Below are 19,240 nucleotides of genomic sequence, written 5' to 3' on the forward strand. Positions count from 1 at the left end.
ATTCCTCGTAGACGGCCTTTTCCTTTTCTATAATCTCCGTTAATTCATTCTAATCACTAACATCCCTGAGCAACCTAGTGCACCTTATTATTCTAAATGTATCTTTATTCGAAAAGAGTTCTTCGTAAGTATTCTTTATCATGTCAAAAAATATGTCTTTCACAATAACCGCGTTGAGTTTATTTGAATCGAAATGATTCTTCTCATTTTTAATTCTAACCGCACCTGAAGTGACCTTCTTAATAATAATTTGATTCTTGAATATATTTATAGGTGATTCTGTTTCCTTTATACTAAACCCGGACTCCAAAGCATTAATATCAACGGATTCGGGTTCTATTCTTGACAATGCATCGGCGTTTCCATTTTTTGTTCATTTCTTATATTTGGTTTCATAATCATATTCGGAGAGTTTGAGTCTTCATCTCACCAATTTAGAACCTGGTTCTTTAACCGAAAACAGCCATGTGAGAGGTTTATGTTCGGTCTCAATTATGAACTTTCGTCCAAAAAGATATGGACGGAAATATTTAGTGGCCCAGACGATAGCCAGTAATTCAGTGCTGTAATTTCACTCGTGTTCATTAAGGATACGACTAGCATAGCAAATTGGGTGATTATCTTGTGAGAGTATTGCCCACAAAGCGAAATTACTCGCGTCTGTTGTAAGAGTAAACCTTTTTGAAAATCTGGGTATGTAAGAATTGGATCATGCGTAAGCAGAGTCCTGAGGGTATTAAAACTATCCAAGTATTGTGGGTCTGAAATGTTCATCTTAGCATATTTTTTCAAGTACTTGGTCATTGGTTTAGCGATCAAGGAGTAATCATTGATGAATTTTCTATAATATCCTGTTAATTCATGAAATTGTTTTATTTGTTTGGGGGTCTTTGAAAGTGGGAAATTCTTTACACATTCTATTTTCCCAGGATTTTGAGAAATTCTGCACCTTAAGGTTTGCTTCTTGTAAGCAGCGAAAAATCAGGTTGATTGAGTTAATGTGCTCTTGAAGAGAAGTAGAAAAGATGATAATATCATCCAAATGAACTAAGCTGATTTTGTTTATGTAGTCCCTAAGAACATTGTTATAAGTCTTTGAAACGTCGCCGGGGCTGTCTTCAACCCAAACGGCATTCGTAAGAACTTATAATGACCTCCTTCCACAGTGAAGACGGTCTTCATCTCTAATTTCTATCTGATGAAATCCTTCCAAAGTACTCAGTATTTTAGTACTTTGGACTTAGCATCTACTCAGTTTATCTAGGATTTCGTCTATGTTTGGTATTAGGTATCTGTCATATACGGTTACCTCATTAAGTTTCCTATAATCGATGACAAGTCTCCATTTATTCTTTTCACTCGCGTCGGCCTTTTTCGCCACGATCCAAACGAGTGCCGAATATGGAGAGTTACTATGCCTAATTATATTATTGTCAAGCATTTCCCGAATTTGAGCTTGAACTTAATTTTTATGTATGTATGGATAACGGTATGATTTAGTATGTATGGGTATATTGTTAGTGGTCCTAATCTCATGCTTTATAGCAGATGTAAAAGTCAATCTCGAATTCTCTTGATAGAAAATATCCGAATACCTCCTTACCAATTTCAAAATTTCCGACGTTAAGATGTTCTGTCAGAATCTGTTCCATGATTGGTTTGATTTCTTTTCCCTCAATTACATTAAAATTCTCGTAATCTACCTTCTGCGTAGTCAGACGATTGTCATCAGACAACAAATTTATCTCTAATTCTCCATTTTCCGTTTCTAATATTCCTTCCCTTAAAATTCCACCCCGGTTGTCTTCCCTAAAATAAACCAAATCTGAATCAAGTGGAATTTTCATCATTCTTCCTTCCGGCACTTCGCTCTCAAACAACATTGGCAATGTTTTATTAACGATAGTTATCTGCTTGTTCTTATAATCTATACAGGAGTTCAACGGTCGTAACATATCATTACCTATCAGACCATCATAAAAATCATGGAACTTCACTATATAAAACTCAAGTGTTTTCCTCACATCACCACCATCAAACTCCTCAAAAATGGGCACTATGGCCTTTTCGCTAACATAAACCCGATGTTGTAGTGTCTTTATATTTTTGGCAGTCACGTTGACTACCGAAATCTCTTTGTCGATAGTCATTGTTCGGTCCGCGATAGTTATTTGTTCTATTATCATTATATCGATAATCCGTTTCCTATTCACACCACTATATTCTTTAACCTTGTCTTTATTTTGATTCTTCGTAAACTGTCCATCTTTGCCTATTTTATCGTAACCAACTTCACACAATATATCCATAGCTTCCTCCAAGGAAGTAGGATTTCTACACGACAATACCGTCCTCATTGGGTCTGGCATTTTATTCTTAAAAATATGTAACGCAGATCTCTGGTTATTAATACTCACTTGATTAAGACCTTCGCCCTCGCCCATTATCATCGATGCCTTATTATTCAAACGTCTTAAATGAAATTTTATGTCATTATAAAAGTCAATCGTTGTCGTAGCAAAGGTAACTGCCCTTAAGTCATCGTAAAGTTCTTCACACGACTTTTTCTCTCCAAAATTATTTTTCATATTTCTTTATTCCCTGCCAGGATTGGGCTTGTGTATTAATTCCAATGCATGTTTTTGCCTTACCGATGATTTTGAAAGTGTTCAAAGCGTCCATATTTCGTCCTTATATTGGCAAGGTATTTAAATATTTAATTGGGTCTATCTGAGGGTTCGCCATTTTCTTACTTCGTCTCTTTCAATTGTCAATTTATTAGTCCACACAAACAAAAAATTTTACAATAACATTCCCTTATGTATATTAAACTTTTAGTCTGACGATTATATAATTAAGCCTTAAGTTTAATATCATATTAAACTTAAGGCTTACGATTACTGCATGATTACTAGTTGGTTATGATTTCAGTTCTTCCTTCAGTAGTTTCTAGGCTGTGATTTTGATTCTTCCTTCCGTGAATTCTTGGCTATGATTTTGATTCTTCCTTCACATAATTTTAGCAAATTATTTAATTTATTATTCTTATATATTTTTCTTTTTTTCTCTCTTATATTTGATGTTTAGTATATTTTCATGGTTTAATACAGTTTAAGTTATTTAAAACATTACAGTCTAATTATATATTCATAGTTTAATATAGCTTTAGTTATTATATTCTCACTTTATTTAAAATATTTCTTCTTTTTTTTTGTTAACTGGATCTTTAGAATACGATCTTTCGTATTATTATTTTATTATATATATATAAAAAAAAAATTCACTGAAATGAATCCTTAATAAGATCTTTCTTATTAGTATGTTTTTTCACTGAACAATTAATAAGATCTTTCTTATTATTATTCGTTTCGCTGAATCCTTAATACGATCTTTCGTATTATTTTTAGGATCCTTTCACCGACTGCGCCAATTATAGTGTTGATGGTTTGAGAGTAAGTGTATTACTAAACTTTATTTAATTTTCTTAAATCTTAATTCTGGAATGGAAAGCAATTGATTTTATGTTGAATTTAAGTTTTTGTGGGCAAGCGTTTTTATTGATCGATTAATATACTTAAATTATTACATTATTAGGGTGATTTATATACTTAAATTATAATTCTATCAGGGGTGATTTTGACTCTAATCCTTATAAATATTGGTAGAGGAATTCACGTCTACTTCAAAGTAGGTAGGTAGTTCGATAGGAGGATGTATACTACATAAAATCCGAAGAAATACACCTAGGCCTGTTGTGCGCTTTTTACCATGAAATAAAAATAATTTTTCTGTGTTCAGAAACTCAGTTTCCTGAACGTAATTCCTAAGAATCTTCCAATCAGTGTTAGTCAGGAATGTTATTTCCGGAATAACATCACTTCCAAGATACTTGGATCTAACTTCGACGAATGCCTGGCAGTGGCAAAGAAAGTGCGCCAGAGTTTCACTGTTCTCTCCACATGCTCTATATTCGTCTGAATTCGCACGTCCAATTTTGCATAGATGTGCTCGTAGTCCTGTGTGTCCACTCAGAATACGTACCATCAGAAGTTAGTATGATGACTTGCTCATTTTGAGGAGATTTTTCGTCTTGCTCTCATCAGGATCACCCCATCGGATCTTCGTGGTTCTACCCACTGTTTCATTATTCCAAGAGGCCTTATGGGATTCTCTCACCCATATTTTTAGTTCAGCTTTTGTTGCGTCGAATGGTTTTGCGTTTGTCAGGTTAACTGCCTCCAGCTCCCTTCCTTTTTAAGCTATTACATTCGCCCTTTCGTTACCGACTACTTCCGAGTTGGCTGGTACCCATATGATGTGAACCTTACCCCTGGTAGAGTATTCAGTTAAAGCTTTCTTACAATCCAATACGGTCTTAGATTTAGTTCTATTAAGCGCTGTGGCCGCCATATTTATTCTAATTCAATTTACGCATTCCGTTATTGCTCGTACTTCTGCCTGGAAGCTTGTATTGTGATTTGGTAAACGGTGGTATATTTCTGTTTCTGGGTCTTCAATATAGAAACCCAGCCCCACTTTGTCCCCCAATTTAGAGCCATCCGTGTAACAACGGATTTCTAATGGTATTTGCTCTAATGTTCCGCTTGACCAAGACATTTTATCATATTCTGCATCTGATATACGTTCAGGCAAGTCCGATAATTGTGTATAACCTTCCAATGTGTCCAGTATACATTGATGACGTGTCCTATAACCGCTTTTGGCCAGTTCGCTTAAAGTAAAGAACCGTTCGGCTGTAAGCCTCATATCTTAAATATGTTTCAATGGGTGGAATATCTAGCAACGTTTCCAGAGCCTTGGTTGAAGTAGTACACATGGCACCACTTATACCCAAGCAGCATGTACGCTGAACTCCCTGTAGTATTTTGATATTGCACTTTTTGTCTAAAGCAGTCCAACAGATTATTGAAGCATAAGCTAGAATTGGTCTAATTACACTTTTATAAAGCCAATTTGTCATAATAGGACTAAGACCCCATTTCATGCCTATAGTTTTCCTACATGTCGCCCAGCACCGATGTGCCTTGTTTATCCTCTCCTCTATGTGGTGTCTCCATTTTAATTTCCGGTCGAGGATTACACCTAAGTACTTAACTTTGTCTGTGACTGGTATCTTTTTGCCCAGAAAGCAAGGTTCATTATACGGTTGAGCCCAGCTCAAGGCCATATTCAGAGCCACCTCAGCTCTTCTACACAAGTAATTTGGATTCATTTCCTTTAAAAGTATTACGACATCGTCTGCATAGCAGACAGGTCTAAGTCCTTTCTCAGTTAGGGTCCTTAGGAGGCTATTAATCGTGGTAATCCAGAGTAAAGGTGACAAGGTTTTCCTGGTTTAAGTATAAATATTACCCTTGCATCCTGCAATTTAATGGGGGTATATGTGAATTTCAAGCATGCAGTGAATATTTGATACAGATGTACGGAAACCAGTCCCGCCTCCATCTGTAAGAGTGCCGGGAAAATGCCATCCGGCCCTGCTGCTTTATAGGGAGCGAAGCTCTTGATTGCCCCTTTAACCATATCAGATGTAATTACAATTTCCGTGTTAGCCTCCCCTTCCTCCAATATCGGTTCATCTATGTTATTGACCACCAAGAATTTCCAGTATACGTTCATTAGCCAGTTTACTGCCCCATCCTTTTATGTAGACAGTGGACTTTAAGAGCACCGGAAGCTCGCTCTTCTTTGCCAGTCCCAGCTTAGCGCCAACCCAGGGAGGAGGGATACTTTCCACTAAGTTCTTTAGGGTGCTCACACATTGGTGAGATGCCAACGTCATCAACATCACGCCCATTCTGAACTCGCAGCTCACGCTCTCTATTGGTTTTTGGCCCTTTGAAGCGATTGCGTGGTCCACTATCTTATTGTTCACCAGATCTTCTACCTTACTCTGTTGGTCTATTGGAATTTTGCCTGTCGGATTACTGGCATCGTAAACTGCATAACAGAGATCGTCCCGGTGTCTTCTTTTGGCAACTTTGGCGTAAGATGGCGGCTCTTTTCCTTTTCCACTGTCAAGCCTATCTTTCCTCGCTTTTCGGGGTTTCTATTGAGATACCCTTACCTTCAAAATTGATTTCGCCGACGTGGTCGTCTTCGGGATATCTATCTTGGCGTTGTCACCCTTACTCTCATGACTGTGTATTAGAAGACGGGGAGCTCATTTTCTTCTTAGGTTTATTCTCAGTTGTCAACTCTTCGGGAGACCTGATCCTCTTTGCCTCAGATCTTGTGAGAGAGTCCGATTTTTCCTTTGGAGTATCGTTGGATTGACTAACTGTGATTTCCTGAAACATCTTTTTCAGCTTCCTCCTCTGTGCTCCAGATAGTCTTTTCTTAGTAATAGGTAGTTTAGCCATGCTATCACTCACCTGTTTCACCATTTGCCCTACTTCATCCTTTTTGGGATTTGCTATAATGGTGTTGTTATTATCTTCTGAGGATTCAGAGTCGGAACCCTCACCTATATTTAATGGCAGAGGTAGCTTAGAGCTCTTTCCGAGTACATCCTTCTCTTTCACCCTTATGTTTTTGCTAATGGCATGCTGTACACTTGACGCATTGTCCGCCGCGGAGGCCAAGGTACCCACCTCCGTAGTAGTATTTTGCTCACGATTGCAGGATGACGACGGCACGTGACTCGCAAGTGGATCAAAACTTTTTTTCCAGTTTTTGGTCCGCCGGCATAAATATGTTTTATATAAGTATAAATGACACTGCTGATTTTCGTAATGATCGGCTCTTATTTGACCCCATACGAACCCCCCTTCAAAAAATTTCTTAAACGTATAAATTTGGATTGTATCCATTTGCATCTCACTGAAACTCAACAAAACTAACTTTTATTTAAAAATATATCTTTTTCCCAAATTTAATGAGGATCGGCCCATGTTTGACCTATTTAGAAAATTTTGCTTAAATACTTTGGAATTAAGGTAAAATTTAACATAAAAGTTTCTTAATGCAAAATAAAAATTTTAAAAATTTACTCATGGTGTATGGTTTCCTACTTGTTTTACTTATTTTTGGCAAAAAAGTGATTTTTTACTCAAAGGGAAGTGGAAAAATATGGGCCTGTCCTTATAAATGTTGGTTGAAGAATTCACGTCTACTTCAAAGTCATTTATGTAGAATTAAAAAGTTTTATAAGTGTTTATAAGTGAATTTTGATTTCAAGTAATTTTCTGAAGGGGTTTTTTATGGGGGCTAGGGTCAAATGAGGCCCAATCGTTACAAAAATCGGTAATGTCATTAAAAGTTCTATTTAATTATGAGCCAAAAGGCCATATTCGGGGGTACGGTTGTATGGAGGCTAGGCGAAAAAACGGACCGATTTTATATATTTTCAATAGGCTTTGTGTGACAGATTTCATCAAACTATCTTAAAAATTGCGACCTGTACCTTGCGCACAAGGTTTAGCTGGACGGACGGAAAAATAATAATAATACTTCTAAAAGAATAACATATATTACCACATCAAAAGTAGCACTAAGTGAAATTGCTTTTCTATTGACGTCCAAAAAGCGAAAAAATCCACTTCCAAATAACTTCCAAAAAAGAACAAAAAATTACTTCCTGAGAATGACTTCAGAAGTAGTGAATTCGGAATCCAATAACAAGAAATTTCCTAATATGACAAGCCTGTATTAAAATCATCACTTTTTCAGGTCTTTTTCAGTAATTCCATGGAGTAAATTGTACTTTCGCATCTTTGGAATTTATTTTTTTGCTAGGTCTTTTTAAGAAATAACATTTATCGATTTGAAGTTTTAAGTTCTAATTTTCCATCACATCAATGATTTCTTTCTTTTTTCATTAAAATCTAATAATCTTTTGTTAAGTGGTAAATAGTCTACTTAACTTAGCTAATCTACCTAACTTAGCTAATATTAATATTAATTTGTTGTTGTGTTGTCGTCTTTATTTCGTGCTAAATTTCTGTTGTGTTAGTTAATAAATCACCTTCTTTAACAATATTATTTCTTATATTAATTTAACTTTAACTTTATAACTACCCTATGATCTTCCTCAAGTATACATATGTGACTAAAATCGTAAAACTTCTTCAAAAATTTCCATGTTTTTCTGTTTAGTGTTATTTGCCCTTTTTATACCCTGCACCACTTTAGTGAGGAGGGTATATTGGGTTTGTGCTGATGTTTGTGACGCACAATAATATTTAAGTATACCAACCGGGATAATTTTCTGAGTCGATTTAAAATGGCCTATTGAAAATGGTTAAGATCGTTTCATTATTTCACCTAGCCCCCATACAACATTTTAATCAAACTAAAGGTCGCAATTTTGGAGATAATTCAATGAAATTTGGCACATGATCTTTTATGGTGCCGTAGACGAAACTAATTGAAAATAGTTAATATCGGTCCATTATTTCACCTAGCACCCATTCAACTGAACCCCTTCTAATAAGGCTTTTAAGTTTATAATTATTTTTAATATACTCATATCTCGACAAAAGGCTGCAAAACCAATTTCTCTACTAGACTTTAAGGCCCTCACGAATTCTGTAATTATAGGGCCTCTATGACCCTAGTCCGTATGAAAAGCCCCCATCAAAATTTCTTAAATGACCACAATTTTATTCAACAATAAATGGCTTATGAATATCCCAGGCAAGATACAATTGAACTTAAATGCTTTATTATGACAACTAAATCACATTTTATTTTTGTAAATAGTGTAGTGTACTGTATATATATTTATACTTTCGATTTAGCTTTTAATGTGACAGAAATATGTATTGGGAAAGATTCGTTGTGAACGTTGGACCAGGGGGGAAGGAAATAGACATGTGGGTAATTAAAACTTAATGGATAATTATGTATATATAATGGGTAAAAAAAGGAGTTTGTGTTTTTCATAAGGTCCACACCTAAATGGCTCGGTCGACTTTAAGAAAGTTTAAACAGAAATATATCTTTACATATAAGTTTCAATTGGTTATATCATTATTTCAAAATATCAATAAGGGACGAAATACGGAACGTGTTAAAATTGTTATTTTTTCAAATGAAGAAACAAAAGTAATTTCTACTTATATACTTTTAACCTTCATAATCACAAACAAAATTTTTATTTTATAAAAGGTTTATAAAACAAAATTTCCATTCAAAATCTATTTTATAAACCGTTTATAAAATAAAAATTTTGTTTGTAAATAAGGGGTTTAAAAATTTAATAAACTAAAAATTTACAGATGAAAGAACGAATTTTGTTGTGTTATCTTCAAATATATGAAGTTTTTGAATTTATGTGAATTTTAAATTTATAATTATCAATATTTTTGACAAATTAAACTGCATAACAAATATTTGTATTTTTAGATGCAATTACGTCTTATTATGTCAACGAATGAACCGAAATTTATGAAATTTGAACCACACACTTCAGTCTTGGAAAACATTAATAGGCATTTTTTGAAACATTAATCAGAAAGGGGAAAATTAGTACACACTTTTTATGTATGTCAATGAATATTATTTATTCTAAGGCTCCTTTACACGAGCACTCAAATAATATGATCTGTCAAAAATTTATGTAGAAGGATACGGATGCGATCGTCTAAACATGATATGTAATGAAACCTTACTACATTGAGTAAAATACTGACGGAAAATTTGACATTCGTACGGCTCTCTTCGTTGTATTAGATCAGGGATGTATTTTTATGTAAACTCAAAACCGTGAAAGTGTTGTTTCCATCTCTCGTTGTTATTATTATCATTTTATTCCAATCGTGTAAACACAAATTTTGAAATACGTGTGGAATTTCATCTTACTATGTCATTAGACTTTACGTACGTAAAGTGTGATCGCTTGAACGATCCTTAAGGAAATATATTTTGGTTTTAGCTTTCTCAATTTTTAGTAAAGAACATTTTCAAATGCTTTGAAGTGTTTAAATTATGGTTTAAAGGAAAAAATTATTAAAAATCCGAAATCTTAAATATTAATATTTCTTATTGCTTAGTTGCTAATTTTAAAGGTAATTTTTTACCACTCAAGCCCAAAGAATTTTGAAAAGGGAGATAATATGTGGTTTTGGTAAATTTTGTGAAAGTTGTTCTGAATTATATAGTTTAAATGTAGATTTAAATTTCGACACATTCATTTCAGGGGTAAAAAGCAAAGACAATATTAATTGATTTATAGATTTAATATTAAAAATCATTTAAACACCCTGGCAACGCCGGGTATAAAAAGTTAGTTAATCTCTATTTCTTCCCCGCTATCGAGGTTAGAGCGATCTTGGCTAAACCTACAATTAGGGTGTCCTGCTACATGAGGATTACAATAATTATCTTCTAATTCTTTCCGGCTTTGTCTATCGATTAGGGCATCCTGCTACTTGAGGATTATAAAAATTCACTTTTATCTATATATATAAAATTCTAACGTTACTGACTGACTGAATGACTGATTGACTGATTCATCATCGCACAGCCTAAACGGTTAAAGCTAAAGAGCTGAAATTTGGACAGATCCACTAAGACGTGATTTTTGGAAATTCGAATGTTTAGGGGGTAAAAAGGGTAAAAACGGGTAAAATCGGTAACCTCATATCTCCTAAACTAGAAAAGATACAAAAATAGTTTAAAGCTTATCGTCGTTCATTTAAAAAATAAGCGGACAGGTGTCTGTACTTTTTTAAATTCGGCCCCTTTAGGAAATAAACGGGTAAAAACTGTATTTTGGTACTTTTTTTGCACCCCATGTATCTTTTAAACCAGTGAACATTCAAAAAATATTTTTGACTCCTTCATAACTTGACAAAAAATAAAAATATAAATTTAGTACTTTTTGGTTATTCGGATGTTTAAGGGGTGAAAATTGTACCTATTTTTGGTACTTTTTTCATAAAACATTGATTTTGGTTTATTAACTTATATACATATAAATACGTAATAACAGGCTTCCACTTACGATTTTGGAATAGAATTTTTATTTCGTTAATGGGTAGAAAAAAAGTACCAAAAGGGGTAAAAACTGGAAATTTGATTTTATTCAAACACAATGATCCAATTTAGATTTAGAAACACTAAATATGCTAATGAGGTGTTATTTGGAAACCCGGTACCAAGTGATATTTTTTGGTACTTTTTCATTCTCCATCTGGTAGTTTTTGAGTTTTCTTTGATATTGAAATCGAAACATGAAATTAATAATAAAGAGACTTTTTGGTACTTTTTCGTTCTACACAGGTATTTTCTTTAAAATTAAACCTAGAAGCATGAAATAAGCATGTAGAGCCCGGAGTAAGTGAGAATCTATAAAAGGGGACTTTTTGGTACTTTTTCGTACTTCGACTGGTACTTTTTGAATTTTCTATAATATTGAACCTAGAAACATGAAATTAAGCATGTAGAGCACGTAGTAAATGAGAATCTACAAAAGCGGACTTTTTGGTACTTTTTTGTTTTACAAAAGGTACTTTTTGAGTTTTCTATAAAATTTAACCTAGAAAAATGAAATTAAGCATGTAAAGCCCGGAGTAAATGAGAATCTATAAAAGGGGACTTTTTGGTACTTTTTCGTTCTTCAAAAGGTACTTTTTGAATTTCCTATAATATTGAACCTAGAAACATGAAATTAAGTATGTAGAGGATGGATTAAGTGAGAACCTATAAAAGGGGACTTTTGGTACTTTTTCGTTCTTCAAAAGGAACTTTTTGGATTTTTGTATAATATTGAACCTAGGAACATGAAATTAAGCATGTAGAGCCCGGATTAAGTGAGGACCTATAAAAGGGGACTTTTTGGTACTTTTCCGTTCTTTAAAAGGTACATTTTGAATTTTCTATAATATTGAACCTATAAACATGAAATTAAGCGTTTAGATCCTGGATTAAGTGAGAACCTATAAAAGGGCACTTTTTAGTACTTTTCGTTCATCAAAGGGTACTTTTTGTGTTTTTTATAATATTGATCCTAGAAACATGAAATTAAGCATGTGGAGCCCGGAGTTAATTAGAATCTATAAAAGCAATCAGGGACTTGAGTGAATGAAAATTTAAACTGGAATATTTTCTGGTACTTTTTGAATTTTCTATAATATTGAACTTAGGAACATGAAATTAAATAAAATAGGTCCTTTGGTACTTTTTCGTACTTCACTGGTACTGGTACTTTTAGAGCTTTCTAAAATATTGAATATATAAACATAAAATTAAACACGCAGTACCCCAATTGAACGAAAATTGAAAAAGCATACTCTGGTACTTTTTTGTTCTTTTACTAATACTTTTCGAATTTTCTATAATATTGAACCTAAAAACATTTAATTGGACATGTAGCTTCCTGATTGTATAAAAATCTTTATGCGATTTTTTTGGTTTCTGGTTGAAAATTTAATATGCGTCATCCTGATTTAATGAAAATATATAAAAAGGCACTGTCTGGTACTTTTTCGTTCTTCAGCTGTTTTTTCTAATTTTTTCTAAAATGAGACAGAGACAGTCAAAAGACGGTCAAAAATAGTCAAAGGATGGTAATCTCCAAATGGGTTCTTGGAAGTCAGTCAAGTGTCTACTCTTTAGAATACTATGGGACATCAATGTGACGATTGACCCGAAAGATATAAATTTGAGTCAACCAAAAGATTGGTAAAATAACTACTTTCGGAAGTACAAAAAAAAAAACAAGTAAGAGTAAAAAAGTATATTCGGCTATGCCAAATTTTTTATACCCACCATCAAATCACTTATTATTATTATATTGAATATTTTATTATTATATATCGATGTTAATGAGAACATCAGGGTAACATTTGAAAGAGGTCCATTAGGGGGGGTTTTACTATTGACAGTGCTAATTTACATAGGAAAATAACCCTATTTATATATACATATGTATATGGACCAATTCTCTAAAAGTCTGTAGGAAGATTTCAATTTCTTATTTGTTTAAAATTTCATAGATCTACTTGTATTTTAAAGCCATTAGGGAGTATTAAAGTCATAAAATATGGTAAAGAGATTTTAAATCAAAATTGTTTTATGTCGAATTGCATTGCGCTATTGGTATTTTTCGCATCATTTTCTGGGGTTGAATTTATATGGGTTAGTGTAATTACGGACTGATCCTCATAAAAATTGATAGACAGATTTCGGGAGTCAATTAAGGCCTGTTCCACATAAAATTTGAGATTTTGGCTTGTGAAAAACTTACTTCTGTGAAATTTCATTGAACAATTTGCTTCTTCAAATTCTAAAATATTCTGTATACACTTATTATCAATTCTAATCAAAATTTTCTCCAAATTGATTGATAAATATTTTTGTTATGATCAATAAGTATTATATATTTTTAGGATCTGGAATCGATTCGAGACTTATTTTACTAAGTGTGTTCTGTAAATATAATGGTATCTTAAAAACAAGTTAGAGTGCTATATTCGGCTGGGCCGAATCTTAAATACCCTCCACCAGCTACTTTTATATTAATACATTTCTAATTTATCAAGTAATTGTAGAAATTAGTTTTCTCATGTTTCTCCAAAGATTTAAATCTATTGCAATTCCAAGATTTATTGAAACATTACAAACGCCTTTTCTTTATATTTTTATAGCGCTTAGCGATGTTAAATAATTTGCATGTATGCATGTGTGTGAAAGATTTTAGGATTTTCGAAATACATATATAATTTTGTTCTAAACAAATTGAAAATACAACAAGTAGGAAAGTATAGTCGGGCATGGCCGACCATATAATACCCTAGACCATGAGTATATTTTTAAAATTTTTACTTTTTATAAAATTTTTATTTTTTATAAAGAAACTTTTAGGTTGAATATTACCATTGGGATACAAATGGTTACAAGTCAATTTTAGACGTTTAAGGCATTTTTTGGGGTTTTGTATGGGGGCTAGGGTCAAATAAGGGCCGATCCTTACGAAAATCTGCAGTGTCATTTATACTTATATAAAACTTATTTGTGCCAATTTTTAGAGAGATAGCAGAATATTTGACGTAATTATGGTTTAAAAAAGTTCAAATCGGGAGGTGCGGTTGTTTGGGGGCTAGGTGAAATAATGGACCGATTTTAACCATTTTCAATAGGCTTCGTTCCTGTGCCAAATTTCATCAAATTATCATGAAAATTGCGGCCTGTACCTTGCGCACAAGGTTTGCATGGACAGCCAGCCGGACAGACGGACGGACATGTCTTAATCGACTCAAAAAATGATTCTGAATCGATCGGTATACCTTTAAGGTGTATTTAAGGGTATTGGACCAATATTTTTGTATGTTACAAACATCAGCACAAATGTATAATACCCTCCCCTTTATAGTGGTGTAGGGTATAATTAGTTAAATACGGTTAAAGCGTTTTTAGGGGCTGGACATATATATGAGATATGATCAATTTTAGACTGATGGTAAATGATACTTTAAGCTAAATTTCCGTAAATAAAATATATATTTCAGTCAAATTTTGTATCGTGATTTAGTGACAAGTAATGTGTGTTTATGTGTTTTTCGAAGGGAACCTTGTATGGGACCGACCGCACCCATGAACCAATCGTGAAAAAATCTTGAAATAGAATTTTTGTATACAAAACTAATATTTGTGCCAAATTTTGTATCAATAGCTATATTTGGTAATGAGTAATGTGATTTTAAGAGATTTTCGTAAAAGGACTATATATGTTAGTTATTTGCAATTATGTATATAAAGACAAAATCTCACAATTCTTCATCTAAATCATTATTTGGTAATATATATTGTGAATCTAAGTGATTTTCTGGACCTAGTATGAGAGCTGTGACCAAATATGTACCGATCGTACAACAATTTTATAGTGAATTTATGTATATAAAAGCCATATTTTTGCTAAATGTATGGATATCAATATTTAGTAATGAGTTATGTGCTTTAAGCGTTTTTCCAAAAGGGACCTTGTATGAGAGCTATGATCAATTATGGACCGATCCAAAAATCCTTTCATGGTAGTATTTCTGTATATAAAAGAAATACTAATACCAATTTTCATATCAATATCATAATTTAGTAATGAGGTATGCGCGTTTTAGAGATTTCCGCGAGGGGACTTTGTATGGGAGCTATGACCAATTATAGATTGATAGAAAAAACCTTTCACTGTAATATTTACATGCATTTGAGCAATACTTGTACCAAACTTTATATCGATATCTTAATTTAGTAAAAAGTTATGCGCGTATAAGTTATTTTCGGAAGTGGACTTTGTATGGGAGCTATGACCAATTATGCACCGATCGGAAAAAATTTCATAGTAATATTTATTTGCGTAAGAGCAATACTTGTACCAAATATCGATATCTTAATTTAGTAATGAGTTATGCGCGTTTAAGTGATTTCCGGGAGGAGACTTTGTATGGGAGCTATGACCAATTATGGACTGATCGGAAAATAATTTCATAGCAATATTTCCTTATGTGAGAGCAATACTTGTACCAAATTTTATATGGATATCTTAATTTAGTAATGAATTATGTGCGTTTAAGTGATTTTCGGGAGGGGACCTTGTTTGGGAATACAATAAATTATTCTATTGATATACGATTTTAATTTGCAAAATTTGGTGAAGATATTGACATTGCGATGGAAGTTATTAACAAAAACTCATTTTCCGGGAATATGTACTTTTGTATGGAAGGTATATAAAATTGTGGACCGACCCTGGCGATTTTCAGCAGAGATGAAGCCCTTGCGTAGAAACGAATTATGGTGATTTTTATGGAATTAGCTCGCATATTTTTCGAGAAAATTACATCAGAATGTGTAAAAAATGCTTATTTTTTCGAGGTTGTTTAAAATTTTGATTCATAAGTTTTCCCGATGTGAACCGATTTTGCTTATTTTCAATACCAAACTGCTTAGGATAATTATAAATATTTTCGATGAATTTGGTTGATCTTTTGCGTGTTTTATACAGACAGACAGACGGACATATCTTAATCGACTCAGAATTTCACAAGGACCCAGAATATTTCTTGGTGTTACACACGGAACGACAATCTTATATATACCCTCTATCACCACTTATGGTGGTGGAGGGTATAAAAAGTACCAAAAGATCCCCTTTTATGTATTCTGACTTAATCCGGACTCTACATACTTAATTTCATATTTCTAGGTTTAATATTATAAAAAATACAAAAAGTACCTTTCGCAGAACGAACAAGTACCAAAATAGTCCCTTTTTGTAGGTTCTTACCTAGTCAAGGCCCTACATGTTAAATTTCATGTTTCTAGGTTTAATAATATAGAAAATTCAAAAAGTACCTTTATGTGTTCTGATCTAATTCCGAATCTATGTATTAAATTTCATGTTCCTAAGTTCAATATTAAAGAATAGACTCTACATACTTAATTTCATATTTCTAGGTTCAGTATTAGAAAAACAAAAAAGTACCAAAAAGTTCCCTTTTATGGTTTCTAACTTAAGCCAGGCTCCACATAATTAATTTCATGTTTCTAGCCAATAACAACACACTAGTGCTGCCCACGCTCTGCCTTGTTTTTATAAACAAGAGTACAATAACAAAATTTACCGTATGATTATGTATTTTGTTTTTTTTCAGTTTGAGCATGAAGAAAAAACTCAATTTTTGATGAAATTTTCAGAGGTTGTCTCGGATTTTTGCTTATATCTGTAATGCTAGCTTGTCATAACTTACAATTTCATTAAACAATCTATTAAGGGCTACAATTTTAACTTAACTGTAGCATTTCTTTCAAGACATTGCAATATTATATGATAAGAACGTTTCTTTGCATGTAGACATCACTGTATTTTAACGCATGTAAACGCATGCCGACGCGACGTATTGCAACGTTTAAACCCAGCAGTTGCAATGATGTACAATTTTTATTTTTATCAAATTTCAACCCTGATGCATATAATTGTCGGTTTTTCATCTTCCGGTGGACATATGCAATTCTTTTTACATCAACTTCCATAGCATTAAGTCGACTTAATTAAAAATTCTACCAAAAATTTAAGAGTTGTAACATCAACAGTCAGATTGTATATAATTTACTTTATGCAGACTATAATCTTTTATATTCGAACATAACAAACAGGTAAATTTATACAATAAAATAAATATATTTTCTTTTGTGATGATTTGTGCCAATTTTCTTAATAGACAAAAAATACTCCAAATCGTTAATGTGCAGCAAATCTCTTGTCATCAAACTGGAACAATTCCTAACAAAATTTAACCTGCACCTTCAAAACCAAAAAGAACAAAGCTATTGGGAATAATTTGAATTTATTAATTTGCAAATTTATGGAATATAATTAGCTTTACATCAAATTTTTAGTAGTGGACTCACATCGTGAGCCACTACTGTGCCGTTTTTTCTGATCATCAAAAAGCTTATGCAATGTGATTGTAAAAGAGATGTAAAAAGCCCATGAAAAGAAACAGCAAAACCAGTTACTTAATCAACTATACTGCTTCAATTCTACTATAAAACTCACAAAAAAAAACTGAAAACTACGCGTAGACAGAAAAATTATTATTTTAAAAATTTGTTAATAAGTAGTTTAACTATTAAATTTAACGAGATTAGAATTGTATCAAAAAGAACCAAGATTTTAGAACTTTTGTAAAACCACATATAATCATCAAATCTTGATCGAATATCAGCCACATGTCATTAACAATATTCTCGGAATAGCAGCCGGAGCACCTTCAGAAATCACTGGTTATTGTAACTACATGGTAAAACGTTAATATCAATATTTTAAAATGCAATAAGTTGAAAAAATTTTGGCATAAAACTCATATAAATTACCTAACCTTCTGTTTAAAACTTTCTCCGGTTCCTTCAACTTAAACTCCTTTGCATCATTGAATCAATTGTGGCTAAAATTAAATTTCTATACATATGTATATTCTTTTGGCAAAAAAAAAAAAACAAATTGTGCTAAAAAAGTAAACTCATTAAACCTTTAATCAAAAGTTAATCTCTAAACTAAGTTATATCACAGATCAAGAATTCATTAAATTACCTAAATACAGTTTTGCTACTACGCCTAAACTAATTTAATCTACCTAAAACACAATAATTATCATAATATACCATGAGTAATTAAAATATTGACATTAACGACAGAATATTTACATATATTATAATATATTTAATAATACTTAATACTACTTTATTTAGAATTACCATTTTTTACCAAAAACCATCATTGTCTTAAGCGAACACCCCTATTGTCAATTGCAAAACACAGATACTTTTTATTTCTAAACTATAAACCTAAACAGCACCCCCAGCTTGCAGTTTGAAGAGGCCTCCTCACTCGGCAGTTGCAGAATACTATGAATTGGTGAGTCATGTATAATTGTTTTTATGTTTTGCAGTTCTCAATCATACATAGCATAAGAGTAGTCATAATTTCCCAACATTATCATTATTATGTGTAAGAGAAGTTACTCCAAGTACATTCTAACTCTTTTGTCTTAGTTTTAGCATTACGCGATTTTAAAGGGAATGCTGTTACGCAAAATATCATTTTTTTGATTTTTTCTTTTACATTATTTTATGTTCTTTTTTTCTGGTTCACTCAAAAAAACACTCCATTCAAGTGAATAATATTTTTTTTGTTTCTTTCTTTACCTTCTTTGTTTATTGGAAATCAATTAAAAAAGAGAGAGAGAGTAAAATATTGGAAAGGAATTTTAACTGAACAAATTGTATCTTTTGTAATTTTATTTCAATATTCTTTTTTATACCCTTCACTTTCGTGAGAAGGGTATATATAAGTTTGTCATTCCGTTTGTAATTTCTATAATATAATTTTCCGACCCTATAAAGTATATATATTCTTGATCCTTATAGATAGTCGATTAAGCCATGTCCGCCTGTCCGTCTGTCTGTCTGTCTGTCTGTCTGTTGAAATCAGTTTTTAGAGGACCCCAGATATCGGCGATGTCTGAATCTTCAATAATTCTATTAGACATGCTTTCGAGAAGATCGCTATTCAAAATAAGCAAAATCAGTCGGTAAATAACGGAGATATGAGCAAAAATCCGAGACAACCTCTGAAAATTTCATAAAAAAATTGTTAAAAAAGCAACAAAATCACTGTACATAGAAAAAGATGTACACGTGTGTGTGTAGATGTATTTGGTTTTATTCAGCTGTGTATTTTTTGTATGTTTGGAATTCAAACATACAAAGTATACACAGC

At 32.6% G+C, this 19,240-nt stretch overlaps 1 long non-coding RNA gene across 2 annotated transcripts; it reads left to right on the forward strand.

Moving 5' to 3' along the window:
• The first annotated feature begins 16,937 nt into the window (after nucleotides 1–16,937).
• On the forward strand, nucleotides 16,938–18,629 carry LOC111686649. 2 transcript variants are annotated; one of them, XR_002762788.2, is made up of 3 exons: nucleotides 16,938–17,115; nucleotides 17,181–17,762; nucleotides 18,211–18,629. It is a non-coding gene; the product is annotated as an uncharacterized LOC111686649 (long non-coding RNA). The 2 variants fall into 2 exon arrangements; XR_002762787.2 differs by having other exon boundaries at nucleotides 16,939–17,115; nucleotides 17,181–17,751.
• The last annotated feature ends 611 nt before the right edge of the window (nucleotides 18,630–19,240 follow it).

The sequence above is a fragment of the Lucilia cuprina genome, chromosome X (assembly GCF_022045245.1).
Source record: "Lucilia cuprina isolate Lc7/37 chromosome X, ASM2204524v1, whole genome shotgun sequence".
NCBI lineage: Eukaryota > Metazoa > Arthropoda > Insecta > Diptera > Calliphoridae > Lucilia > Lucilia cuprina.